At 41.3% G+C, this 13,622-nt stretch overlaps 1 long non-coding RNA gene across 6 annotated transcripts in view; it reads left to right on the forward strand.

The window, feature by feature from the left end:
- LOC118356670 overlaps positions 1-10,590 on the forward strand; it is a 57,848-nt gene extending 47,258 nt beyond the window's left edge. For 3 of the 6 annotated variants that reach the window (XR_004819871.1, XR_004819872.1, XR_004819873.1), the window contains exons 3-4: positions 8,038-8,215; positions 8,456-10,589. This is a non-coding gene — a long non-coding RNA (uncharacterized LOC118356670). Of the gene's footprint in view, positions 1-1,561; positions 1,652-5,813; positions 5,937-8,037; positions 8,216-8,455 lie in introns of all 6 variants that reach the window. The other 3 variants (XR_004819875.1, XR_004819874.1, XR_004819870.1) reach the window with 3 other exon arrangements.
- The last annotated feature ends 3,032 nt before the right edge of the window (positions 10,591-13,622 follow it).

Consider the following 13,622-nt stretch of genomic DNA (forward strand, 5'->3'; position numbering starts at 1 on the left):
CATGAGTAATAAAGAATTAACTCTTTGTAAGTATGAAGACCTATATATAAGAGTGGCTAACATTGAGAGACAAGGATGATGAGATAGAAAATATTTTAAAAATAGGAATTATTAAATCTCATAAAAATAAAGGTAGTCTGAAAATCAGTAAAGATCAGGTATTTAAATGATGATGATGATGACGACGACGATGATAACACGAAGGTAATAATAATACAACCCCAAACTCATACTCTAGTACACATATTTGAAAATAAGAATAGAGTCAGGTAGAAAAATTCAGAGAAGTAACTAGTTTGAGTCAACTGCTCTCCTCTTTTATGTACTTCCCCTACCCCAATCAAAACACTCTAGCACTGAAATGGAAAATGATGAACTAGGGCATTAACAACAGATCTCACTACCAACTTCATTAAGACCAATTGCAAATGACTTATCTCAGAGAAATGAAGAGCACCTTCATCCCAGCAATTTCAATGGGGGGTTGCGTTTCACAAGCACACACAAAATATTATGAAAATGAGCATGTGTGGAGGTTTAATAGCTAATTTTCCAAGTTGATTATCTTGGCCAGTTCATTGGGATGCTCTTGCTTCTTAGCTAATTTAATTTGTTTCATCCTTTTCATTGTCTCGCTTAAATAGCAATTAGGGGAGATAGCACTCCATTTAGCCTCCTACTTGCCCCTTTGCTAAATCATGATTTCACCCTGTGCCAGATAGTTACGGGTATATGAAGAGATGGCACTGGTGAAAGGCAGAGTGGGTGAACATACTTGACTCAAGCCTGACTAATCCAGGGAAGAGTTGCCAGTGATCAAAGTGTGTATGTGTGTATGTGTGTGGTGAATACCTTTGAACAACTCATTTATTCAGATATGCAGAAATGTGAAGCATTCCTGCTTGGAAATTCAGATTCACCTCCATGATGCCAACCAATATGCTACAGCTATTTAAAAGCCAGCTTTCAACCTAGGTAAAATATCAGAACCCATCCATTTTGTACTTCTGTTTTAGAACTATATATTTGTCTATGCGACAAAAAGCTATTAGATGCTATAATACTTTTTAGTATATTGTCATTTAAAAAAAGCTTATTAATTACTTGCTTACAGGTAGCCCCAGGTGAGTCGGAAGGGGCTTCCGTGACCTGGAGTGCTCCGCTAATAGACTTTGCACACCGCTCTTAAAACTGTATATTCTGATGAGAACAGTACGAGAGGTCTCAATTCAACATGTATAGATTTTATGCCTTTTTTAATAGATAAAAAGGTAGAATTGGTCTCTGTTTGCAGACAGCTTTACTTGGGGATGAAAAGACAACATAAAACAGAATGCAAAAAACATATCCTGTAGCTGACTGAAGACTCTTCAGGGCCGACTGGTTAATGAAGTTCAGCTGGTAAACTCCTTGAGGTGGTGAAGCCTTGGTGAGAGAGAGTGACTGACATGGCCTGGGTGTCAACCAGGGGACTTCTCTAGAGCCACTTGGCCCTTGCAGCTTTGTGAAATCCACAAAAAGCCACCAAAATAATGGCCCATATTTCCACCCTGTCCCTTAGTCCTCAGGTTCCTTATAGTTCAAAGTGTTGAGGGAAGATTGCAAACACCAGCTTCATTGGAACTTGCATCATTAAGGAGAAAGCAGAAAGGTATGGATCTTCCAGTAGTATTTGCCCTCAGGTATCTCATTATAAAGCATGATAGAACTCTATAAACCGGGGCACCTGGGTGGCTCAGTCGTTAAGTGTCTGCCTTTAGCTCAGGTTCCTGCATCGGGCTCCCTGCTGGCCGGGAAGCCTGCTTCTCCCTCTCCTACCCCCCCTGCTTGTGTTCCTGCTCTCTCTATCTCTCTGTCAAATAAAAGCTTTAAAAAAAAAACAAAACCTCTCTAAACCTTTCGCATTACTAATTTCCTTTGTTTATCTTTCACTCTCTTGAATATGTGAAAGTAGAATCCACGCCCCTCCCAAATTGTAATATGATGAGGAAGTGGTAATCATCATCAGTAGTGGTAGTCTCACTCCCCTAGAAAGGCAAATGGAGCTCAGAAACCCGACTGAAAATGTGCCCTCAACTCAGCGATTTTTGCTTTAATGTTGTAGTTGTCCAGCAACAACAAATTGTCTCTATAGCAGAAAGGAACTTGTCACATGACTCTCTAGGGACTCTTGTAACTAGAATACATTCTAGTAACCGTAAAAGAGGTGTTTGTACACTAGGTAAAGGGCCCCGGTGTGTCTCTGAAACATAGGGGACACTCACTATTTACTGAGTGAATGAGAGAATGAATGCACACAAATCTGGAAGGCCATTAGGAGGCTCCAAGATGCCAAGCCCTCCTTCCCTGACTGTGTGGTGTGGGAAAATGAGCAGCCTTCACTTTAATAGAGGAGGCAGCATCCTCAGTGGCAATTTTAAGATTTTTTTTTTATTTATTTATTTGAGACAGAATGAGAGAGAGAGAGAGAGAGCACATGAGAGGGGGAAGGGTCAGAGGGAGAAGCAGACTCTCCGCCGAGCAGGGAGCCTGATGCGGGACTCGATCCAGGGACTCCAGGATCATGACCTGAGCCGAAGGCAGTCACTCAACCAACTGAGCCACCCAGGCGCCCAGTGGCAATTTTAGCAGGCAGGTAGAGAGAGAGTTCTGGGAAAAGACTGAGGGTTTAGGGGTGTTTATTTACTTTGGAGTTGGAATTCTAGAATGCATCGTGGAAAGGATTATCTAGGAGAGCAGCCGTGAGAAAAATCACTTGCCCAGGGAGAAATACAGAACCAGATCAGGAGAGGAGGATGGGAGAGAAGCAATGACTAGAGGGGTTTATACTTTGACATTGAGGAAGACCTGGATGAAATGCAGAGTGGGATCCAGTGGCCCCCAGGCTTCCACTGGGAAACTTGTTTTCTATTCTGCATTGTGTCAAGGATGTGTGTGATCTCCTGATCTTCCTCTGTTTCAGTAACCCCCAGAAAGGCACATCCTGCATAGAGACTAGCACATATTAGGTATTCAACACAAACTTATTAGTAGCATGAATTCATTAAGAAGTATGGAAGCAGGAAATGCAGGATACAGGCTTGAAATGAAAGAATCTTTATTGCTTCTAACTGCTAGGCCTGCCTTGTGCTGCCAAATCACTTCTGGCCAATTAGTTGGTATACTTGCAGCACTCTCCTGTGGAAGATATTATCTGACCTGTTCTAAAGTACCTGAAAGGGCAGAACTGAGGACACACGCTACAAGTCAGAGGCAAGTAGATTTCAGCCCCAAATATTCTAACAGCTGAAGTTACTCAGAATAAAAAAAAATGCTGCCTTAAAAATGTAGAAAATTCCAACACAGAAAGGATGCAAGTAAAACTCAATGACTGTGTCTCAGGGATGTTTTAGCGGGGGTCCCTGCATTGGGAAAGAGCTTGGTCCCTTCTACCATTAAGAGTTTAGAATTATTTTTGTGCCTGGTATTATGATAGTCTAATACAATAAGATAAAAGCAAACTAGTTAGGAAAGGAGACACGGATCCAATTTATGAAAAGGGCAATAGAGAAAAAGATTGCATCTATATTATCATTATGAAAGCATTTGCCAATAGGTATAGTGCAGAAAGTTAGAAAATGCTGTAATGTTGGGCTGTAATAGGGAACTAAGATGTACTCTGCAGAACGTAGGAGCAAATCTAAATTAGGAAGGGAGAGACTAAAGGGGTTTGGGGTCATTGAGAAAGGGGCTTCATGAAGCGGCTAGTTGTTTAGCTGGGCCTCCGGGAAAGGGTTAGAACTGGGACCTGTGCAGGGGGAGGTCCCTCCAGGGAGGTTTCGGGAGGAGGCTGAGTGATTGGGTTCACTCAGGCCCTCGGTGTGTGCTTTGAATGGAGATGGTGGGAACAATCAATAGTCATTTGAGGGAATGAAACACACTTAACTTCCTCTTGTCTGAAATCCTGCAGTACCCTGAGTCCATCGGCCTGCTAGTGAGGAGACCTGGGAATCCCAGCTGGGTCCGTAACTAGCTGTTTGGTGACGACACATCACTTCACCTCCCTGAGCCTTATTTTCCTCAATTATAAGGCAAGGGAGTTGGTGAAATCAGTTCTTCTCAAACTTGAACGTACAAATGGGGATATTATCCAAATGCAGCTCTGATTTTGAAGGTCTGGGATAGGGCTTGAGATTGTGTATTTCTAATAAGCTCCCAGGCAGGTAGTGCTGATACACTTTGAGTAGCATGGGGTTGGATGAACACTACACAGATTAGTTTTAATTACGTTCTCATACCGCCTTTCATAGTTGTTTCATAGTTGTATACAACTACATATAGTTTATATAACTAGGTTATAAGGTTAAGAGTGTCTAGCACAGAACTTAATCCGTGGTAGTTACCCAATAAATATTCATTTACTAACATACAGTTTCTCCCTTAAACACTGTGATTACCTATGTTGATGGTTCGATCCTGGCTTTCAAACATGTTGTGCGGATTTAGGAAATCTCATAAAAGTCAAAGAAAAATCTCAGGACTTCCCTAGATCTTGTCTCTCAAGGCTCCTGCTTCTTCCAGGATAAAAGGAAATAATGGGCTGCATAAATACCTGACTGTTGCATTGGTTGCTTTAGGGAAAAACAATTAGATTGGCTTGCCATGCGCTGAGTAGATGGAATGGAGGTTTTCATTCCATTAACACTCATTCCATGAGTCATTCTAAATTCTTGAAAGTATGCCAATGAACCCCAGTGAATTTACTGCAGTTGCCACTGGTAGCATTTTGCCTCTGCACGCAATCAGCAATACTGTAATAACTTATTTCACAAAGAAAATGAGATTGCATGGTTTATTATTTACGCTACTGTTTTGTTTTAATACTGTTATTGTTCCTTTTTATAAGAAAGCATATTGATCTCTATCCTAAAGGACTGAGAAAGAGGAGACTTTAGAGTTCCCGAACTAGCTATGAGAGTATAGTAATAGTATTGACTAGTATTTTGTAATAGTATTGGATATTACTGAAAATGGTGTTATTGCTTTTTGGATTGATGGTAGTAATATAGAAGTGTTCTAAAGAGGTTGCATTGATTGCATAACACATACCTGATTACGGGAGATTTTTACCAGACTTAAGATGGCTTCCAACAAATGGTCTATGAAAGTAGTAAGATTTCTTTCAGTCCTGTGATGCCCTGATCATCTGACCAAAAGTCATTTACATACAGGACAATTTACAGTGGGAAAATGACATTCACCAAAGGATTCCTGAAGTTTGCCGCTTGTCACCTAATACATACAAGGCAATGTTGATCAAAGACAAGAAGAGGAAATATCACGTTCAGAGTCTTTCCATCAAAGTGATCTAATAGCCCAGTGATAAAAATCTATCACACCGACTTGGTATGAAACCTCTGCTAATTAGAGAACTCCATTACAACATCAAGCCCATAGAATATCAGTATCAGGCTGAATCTGTTCTGTCAAAAAATAGGCTGGTTGTACCCAAGCCATATTTAAGGATTGCCCCATAATATATGTGTGCTGGGAAAAATGTATTTGAGTCACTATACTTTAGACAGGTGTCTGAAATCCATATTCAAGTAGTTTAAGAAAAAGGAGGATTTATTGGAAAGATCTTGGGGGAGCTGCCATAATTGGAAGAAGAGTAGGCCGACCAAATCAGAGGAAGGGCCTCTTTCTTGGTTTCCACTTCTCTTAGTGCTGGCTTTATTTTCTCCCACTGCCAACCAGCTTTCTCTACTTGGCAGTTATAGGGTTATTGACACCTTGTTTAACAGTTTCCCATTTTACAACTTTTTTTCCACCAGGGAGACAGACTCTCTTTTTCCCAGATCCATGTCAAAAAAATACTGGGGAAGAACTGCAATTGGCCATTTCAGGTGGCTTCTCACCCTTGGACCAATCAGCTGTGACAAGGAGGGCTGGATCATGTAAGAGCATACCGGCTCCCGTTGTAACCACATGGCTGGAGTGGGGAGGAGAACAGAAGTTTCCAAAATGAGGGAGGAGTGTCTTTGCCAGAATATGGAAATAAATGGCTGGGTGAGGGCTCCTAATGTGTTGGTTGACAGTAGCATCTAATCCTCGATTTGTTTAATACTCCTCGTGTCTCCTACTGGTCATAAATCCAAGGTTGCGAATTCTGTTCTAGATGTTCCATAGTCCCCATCATACAAGCTGCAGGGATCTTCATTCTCCAGACCGTAGAAAACAAAGCTGCCAGAGTGTTTTCTGGGCCCCACACTTGCCTGGGTTAGTGGGGCTATTTTTGCTTCTGTAATTGATTCGCCTGAGTTACAGAAAGAAGGGGAAAGAAAAGGCTGACTGATGGCGTTTGCCGTGGGCACAGAAGGAAATCTGAGAGTCTCCTAATGCAAGTCCTCTTCCCTCCCCTCTGTTGCCACTAGCCCAGGAAACTTTGTGGTCCTCACAAGGAGAGTGTAAGCCACCCAGGAGCCAGGAACAATAGCATGTGTGTCTTTAAATTCTGGGAAGCTCTAACTATAGTCCTTACACAGGCAAAAGTATAACAAATATCTGTGGATCTGTTGTTAGCTTAAACCAAGCTTAACCTGTATAAAAGGTCAAAGAGGTACTTGGAGCTACATAGTGATTTGTAAACATCTCCAAACGTGAACATTTTACGTCTTGTTATTGTGTCCAGATGGGACTAACAGGGCAGAGTCCTCTATTTGTAATTCTATTTGTCAACCCCGTAATGCATTTTAAGGAAGAATATTATAGTTGATAGCAATTTTAATTATTTACCAATAATGAATGAATCTGGGTCCCTATTTAAGAAATGCAAGATTTGTATGATTCAAGCATATTATCTCTTACATGCAAACACTAATGAGTCCTATGAAGGTAACAAACTCCAGAAACAGAAGTAGAATCCAAACAAATGTGTTCGTTAGTCTTATTTGTCTTCTGATGATAGATCTTGAACTGGACACATGTCCAGATTTGAACTTTAAAACACAGGTATTCTATTTTAACAGAAAACTTTCTAGTAAGTTGATTATGTGACCGTTTATTGTAGAAAAGAAGGGGTTCCTAATGCTTACCACGAAGATAATGCTTGTGAAGATAATGGGTTGCGTTTTTCCTAAGTGGAAATCTTTTTATCGTTTTCCCCCAATTTAGTAAGTAACACAGCATCATTGTAGAAAATTTTAACAATTCAGAAATGAGTATTAAATGTGGACAATTTGAATCCCCCCACGATCCTAATCCCTAGAAATAATTCTTAACAATTTGATGTATATGGGTTTATTTTACGTCACAAGCCCTTGTAGGGCAATTACTATATTCTAAGCACTTATCTAAACACTTTACAGCTGTACCTCATTGCATCCTCCTGACAACCCTACGAGGTAGATACTGTTTCCTTATTGACTGGGGAGGATATGGAGTTTCAGAGGCTTTCATAACTTGCACAAAGAAACATAGTTCTAAATGGCAGAATTGAGATTCAAACACAGCCTGACTCGAGTCCATGCTCTTACTCTATACGCCTTTCCAGATCTCTGTTTATGCATGTGATGAAAATGTATGTAACATGTTTCCAAGTTCACCTCCTATGGCTAACCTTTCCTTTAACATCCACTTAAAATGGCTTCACACCCCATTCCATGCAACGTGGGAGTCCAGTGTGCCTCCTCTGTAATATTTCTGTGATTTCTTGGAGGTATTTGTGTGGAATCTAAATCCTACTGCCTGGCAGCATCATGTCTAGGCATTTGCTCTCCTCTCTCTTCATCTCTGGATACCACCTTCTTTCTTCTTTTCCCCAGAGTACCACTGATATAAATAAGGCAGTTGTGTGTAGAGAACTTTTCGTGAAGATCTGGGGGTAAAAGAGAGGATTGCAAATAGGGGAAAAAATGAGTACAGTATTTACAATGATTGTTCTCAGAGCCTAAGGGAAAACTAAAACATAAACTTTTTTTTTTTTAATGTAAACATTTTCCAAGTAGCTCCTCCTTGGGCACACTCCATTTCTCTCTCTCTCTCTCTTTTTTTTTTTAGGTTTTATTTACTTGAGAGTGAGAGCACAAGCAAGGTGAGAGGCTGAGAGTAAGAAGCAGACTCCCTGCCGAGCATGGAGACCGACGTGGGGCTCGATCTCAGGACCTGGGATCGTGACCTGAGCCGAAGGCAGACACCCAATAGACTGAGCCCTACCCAGGAGCGCCTCCATTTCTTGGTAGTACATACTTTCCTGTCTTGGGAACTTCTTTCTCTCAGACTCTGTCCTTCAGTTACTTTTTTCTCTGTCCAATATCCTTGTCCCCTTTACACCCAGGCTGTCACTCTTAAATACCAGATCACTCTTCTCTTATTATGCAGAGTGATATTGCTCTACTTCTAAATTTTCCTTTCCATTTCATGGTAAGCGTTATCTTTCACAACAGAAACATTTTATGGTTGGAACTTGTTTTTCCAGGGGTTCTCAATGGGGATTGATTTCATCCTCCAGAAGATATTTCTGTGTGGAAACAAAGAATTATCCAGCCCCAAATGTCAATAGTGCCAAGGCTGAGAAAATCTGGTGTACAAGAAGTGTCCACCTTCCTTTGGGGATTGTTTTCTCTGAACTGGACAATGCAGTTTTGGTGGAGCCATAAACCATACACCTACTCTCTGACTCCGATGGCAAGGACCTCACTAGGCTGGGTCCAGGTTTGGAGCCCCACTTCCATGGCCATATGACCAAGAATGGACATTTGGATCAACCTGCACCGATCCTGGCCTGGGGATGTATCCTGCAGATGCATTCCTACAGATGTGCATGGCGATTGACCAGGATATTCAAGAATTATTTGTAATAGCACTTACCACCCGAATTTTTATCAAAGGGTGACTGATTAAATTATGGTAAAGTCATACAAAGAAACACTGTCTTGTGTTTGTTTGTAAAGAGCTAACTGGGTAAGCTAGAACATTTCCCAGAGTGCCCTTTCCTGGAGGATACCTGAGTTAGAATTGTCTAAAAGAGGAATTGGTGGAAGCCTTGGAAGATGGAAGTGATCAGCATCATGACTCTCTTAGGGGCGTAGAAGTGAGATGTAGTGCCAGACAGACTCAGGGGTGCTGGTGGTTTTTAGCAGGCCCTTGCTCTTTTTTACTCCATGTCCAGCTTTGCTCGATGTCCTTTTCTTTGCTCCATGTCTTCCTGACTGGTACTTTGCCACAGACCTGCAGAAGGAACAGCTGCCCATAGACTTGCCCCCCATTTTCCTTTTTGGTCCTGTTTTGGCAGCAGGATGTGCCTGGCTTCTTAGGTTGACTGGTTGGTGATTCCTCTGAAATGTCAACTCCCCCTTTTGGATCTCTGCTTCCCCAGCTACCCCCCAATATAGAGTCTAATTTCTATAATATATCCCTAATATCATAACTCTAAATGGTTTTGCTTCCCTGATCGAACCCTGGCTGACACAACTGTATAACCTTTGAAAGCAATGAGGCAGCTCTATATACTGATGTGAATTGATCTCCTAGATATATTAAGTGAAAACAGCAAGGTGCTAAACTGATGAAAAATATTACAGATAAAGCTAGAGTCCGTTTTGACCAATAACTCTAATCCTGGTCCCCATTTCTTTTCCCCAGAGGTAAATACTGTTATTAACTCTAAATCAATTCTTATGGTCTGGGGAAGAGTCCTCAGCAAATTGCAACTCCTGTAGGAGTTGTTGTGACAAGATTATTTTATTGACATATAAGTAACATAGAATAAAATGCACACATTTTAAGTGCTCACCTTGGTGAGTTTTGATAATTGTATAAACCTGTGTAGCCATCGCCCCAAACAAGACATAGACCATCCCTCCTCATTTTTCTGTGTTCTTTTCTGGTCAGTTATCCTACCCACTATTGTAACCACTACCTCATTTCTTTTCTTTCTTTCTTTTTTTAGATTTTATTTATTTATTTATTTATTTTAGAGGAGGGAGAGTGTGTTGGTGCATGCGTGAGTGGTGTCGGTGGGGGGATGGGTGGAGGGGCAGAGGGAGAAGGAACCTCAAGCCGACTCTGCACTCAGCACAGAGCCTGATGCGGGGCTCAAGATCATGAACCTGAGATCATGACCTGAGCTGAAGCCAAGTCGGTTGCTTAACTGACTGAGTCACCCAAGTGCCCCACCACTATCTCATTTCTGTCTCCATTAGTTTTACTTGGCTTTCATATAAATGGAATTATATAGTATGTATTCTTTGAGTCTGGCTTTTTTATTCAGCTTAATGTCTTTTGAGATTTGTCCATATTGTTTTTTATGTATCAGTAGTTGATTCTTTTTATGGCTGAGTAATATTCCATTATATAGATAGGCCCACAGTGTGTTTATCCACTTCCTGTTGCTGGACATTTGGGTTGTTTCCAGTTTGGGGCCGTTATAAACTCTTATAGCATTTTGAATGTAACTAAAAAGAGATTGCTGGGGCCCTTATTTGTAGTATTTTAAAGACTGTGCAAACCACTACCTTAATTTTCCCAGAGAACCTTTACTTCCTCTACAAAGAATCAGAAATTAGGTAAGAAATTGTAATTTGTACTTTTTTCCCCCAAAGTCTTACTATAATTTTGGGTAAGAAAATGGATGAATTTATTCTTACTTTACAGATGAAAGACTCATGCCACGTCTTTAAAGGACCTCCAGAATCACAGAAGGAGTCACTTGTGAATCTAGGAGCAGAGGCCAGGCATGGTGTCTCCCTCCAGAGTGCCATCTAGTAGACCACATGTGTATCCAGACCCGTAGTCCTTGGGAAACAGTGGAATGCTGGATCCCTGTCCATAGGCCCCAAAGACAAGTCTAAAGTGCAGTTTTTAAAGGTATGAATGGAACAATTCTAAGCCCAGACCAGAACATAATTTAACAGGAAAGAATATCCAAAGGAAAAAAGACCATCTCTTCAACAAATGGTGTTAGGAAAATTGGACGGCCACATGCAGAAGAATGAAACTGGACCATTTCATTACACCATACACAAAAATAGACTCAAAATGGATGAAAGACCTAAAGGTGAGACAGGAATCCATCAAAATCCTAGAGGAGAACACAGGCAGCAACCTCTTTGACCTTGGCCACAGCAAGTTCTTGCTAGATGCATCTTCAAAGGCAAGGGAAACAAAGGCAAAAATGAACTGTTGGGACTTCATCAGGATAAAAAGCTTTTGCACAGTACAGGAAACAGTCGACAAAACCAAAAGACAACTGACAGAATGGGAGAAGATATTTGCAAATGACATATCAGGTAAAGGGTTAGTATCCAAAATCTATAAAGAACTTACCAAACTCAACACCCAAAGAACAATTCGATCAAGGAATGGGCAGAAGACATGAACAGACATTTCTCCAAAGAAGACATCCAAATGGCCAACAGACACATGAAAAAGTGCTCAACATCGCTCGGCATCACGGAAATACAAATCAAAACCACAATGAGAGACCACCTCACACCAGTGAGAATGGTTAAAATTAACAAGTCAGGAAATGACAGATGTTGGCGATGATGCAGAGAAAGGGAAACCCTCTTACACTGTTGGTGGGAATGCAAGCTGGTGCAGCCACTCGGGGGAACAGTATGGAAGTTCCTCAAAAAGCTGAAAATAGAGCTACCCTACGACCCAGTAATTGTACTACTAGGTATTTACGCCAAAGATAGAAATGTAGTGATCCGAAGGGGCACCTGCACCCCAATGTTTATAGCGGCAATGCCCACAATAGCCAAACTGTGGAAAGAGCCCAGATGTCCGTCGACAGATGAATGGAATACAGTGAATACAATGGAATATTATGCAGCCATCAAAATTGGAAATCTTGGGCGCCTGGGTGGCTCAGTTGGTTGAACGACTGCCTTCGGCTCAGGTCATGATCCTGGAGTCCCTGGATCGAGTCCCGCATCGGGCTCCTTGCTCAGCAGGGAGTCTGCTTCTCCCTCTGACCCTCTTCCCTCTCGTGCTCTCTATCTCTCATTCTCTCTCTCTCAAATAAATAAATAAAATCTTTAAAAAAAATGGAAATCTTACCATTTGCAATGACATGGATGGAACTAGAGGGTATTATGCTAAGTGAAATAAGTCAATCAGAGAGATAATTATCATATGATCTCAATGATATGTGGAATTTAAGAAAAAAGGCAGAGGATCATAGGGGAAGAGAGAAAAAAAATGAAACAAGATGAAATCAGAGAGGGAGACAAACCATAAGAGACTCTGAATCAGAGGAAACAAACTGAGGGTTGCTGGGGGGGGAGAGGAGGTGGAGGGATCGTGTAACTGGGTGACGGACATTGGGGAGGGTATGTGTTATAATGAGCACTGGGTATTATAGAAGACTGATGAATCACTGAACTCTACCTCTGAAACAAATAATATACTATATGTTAATTAATTGAATTTAAATTAATAATAATAGAATGAAGCAAAGGAAGGCACATCTTGAAGGTCGTCAGAGACTTACCTCCAGGGCAGCACTGGATCCAAAGAGTCTTACAAGCAATTCCTGGAAACTTTCCTGAAAGAAACACTATTTTAAATATTTCAACCCTTCACAATTGGGTTTTATAATAACTGATGCTCAAAGAAAACCATGTATAAAGCTAGCCTGATGCAAAAGTATCAGATTAGAAAAACAAGCGGGACTAAGGTTTATTCTGAAATACAGGTATTGTGGATGTGTTGATGCCCCGCCCACATCAGACTTCCACCAAAGTGAATCCTCAGCTATTCTGCCCCTGGGGCATCTCCCAGCCTAGGGGCTTGAGCTGTCTACAGGCAGGTGCAGCCCAGAGGTGTGCAGGAGTTTATGCCTCAGAGACAACTCACAGCCATTGGGATGAAAACTCAATGAGGATGAATTACAAGGTGCATCATACACAATTCCTCTGAGGGAGCTTAAAAGAAATTGAACACTAGTTGCCCTCAGCAGTCATGAGCTTATCAATGCATCCTTTATTTTCTTCACCTCCTTCCCTGTCTTATTCTCCCCACTCCCTCACTCCAGTTTCCTGGACACCTCTCAAGTAGACTACCTGTACCAACATACCTGCCTCTGGTTCTGCTCTTGGGGAAACACACTAAGATGTGGAAATGATTCAATATTAGGAAATCTCTTCATGTAATTAATTTCATGAGTATATCCACAGAGAAAAGCAATATAATCCTCTTAACAGATAAAAAAAAATTCACTATAATTCAACATCCATTCTGATGAGAACTACTGTTAAAATTTGAATGGAAAACATTTCCTTACTATCTCTATCAGTTAGGGTCCATTTAAAAAAAATAGAAACCACTCTAGACTTGTAAAACAAAAGTAATTTGATATGGGAATTGATTACAAGCATAATGGAAGGACGGGAGGAAGGTAAGGTCACTAAAAACAGTAACCGCAGTGAATGACCAGTATCCTCGGGCTTGAGGGACGATGTTTTCCAGCAGTTAAGGGAATGATGCCACAGAGGCTCCTGCTTTTTGGTCAGCTGCTACGCAGGACTCAGGAGCCTGCACCCCCCAACCACTGTTGGCCATTGCCACGGTCACTGTTGGTGGTGGTGTTGCCACTGTCCTTGCTGTGCTGCCACCAGATATGCCATCAGAGACTGGAA

Source organism: Zalophus californianus, unplaced genomic scaffold (assembly GCF_009762305.2).
Source record: "Zalophus californianus isolate mZalCal1 unplaced genomic scaffold, mZalCal1.pri.v2 scaffold_23_ctg1_1, whole genome shotgun sequence".
In the NCBI taxonomy this organism is placed as follows: domain Eukaryota; kingdom Metazoa; phylum Chordata; class Mammalia; order Carnivora; family Otariidae; genus Zalophus; species Zalophus californianus.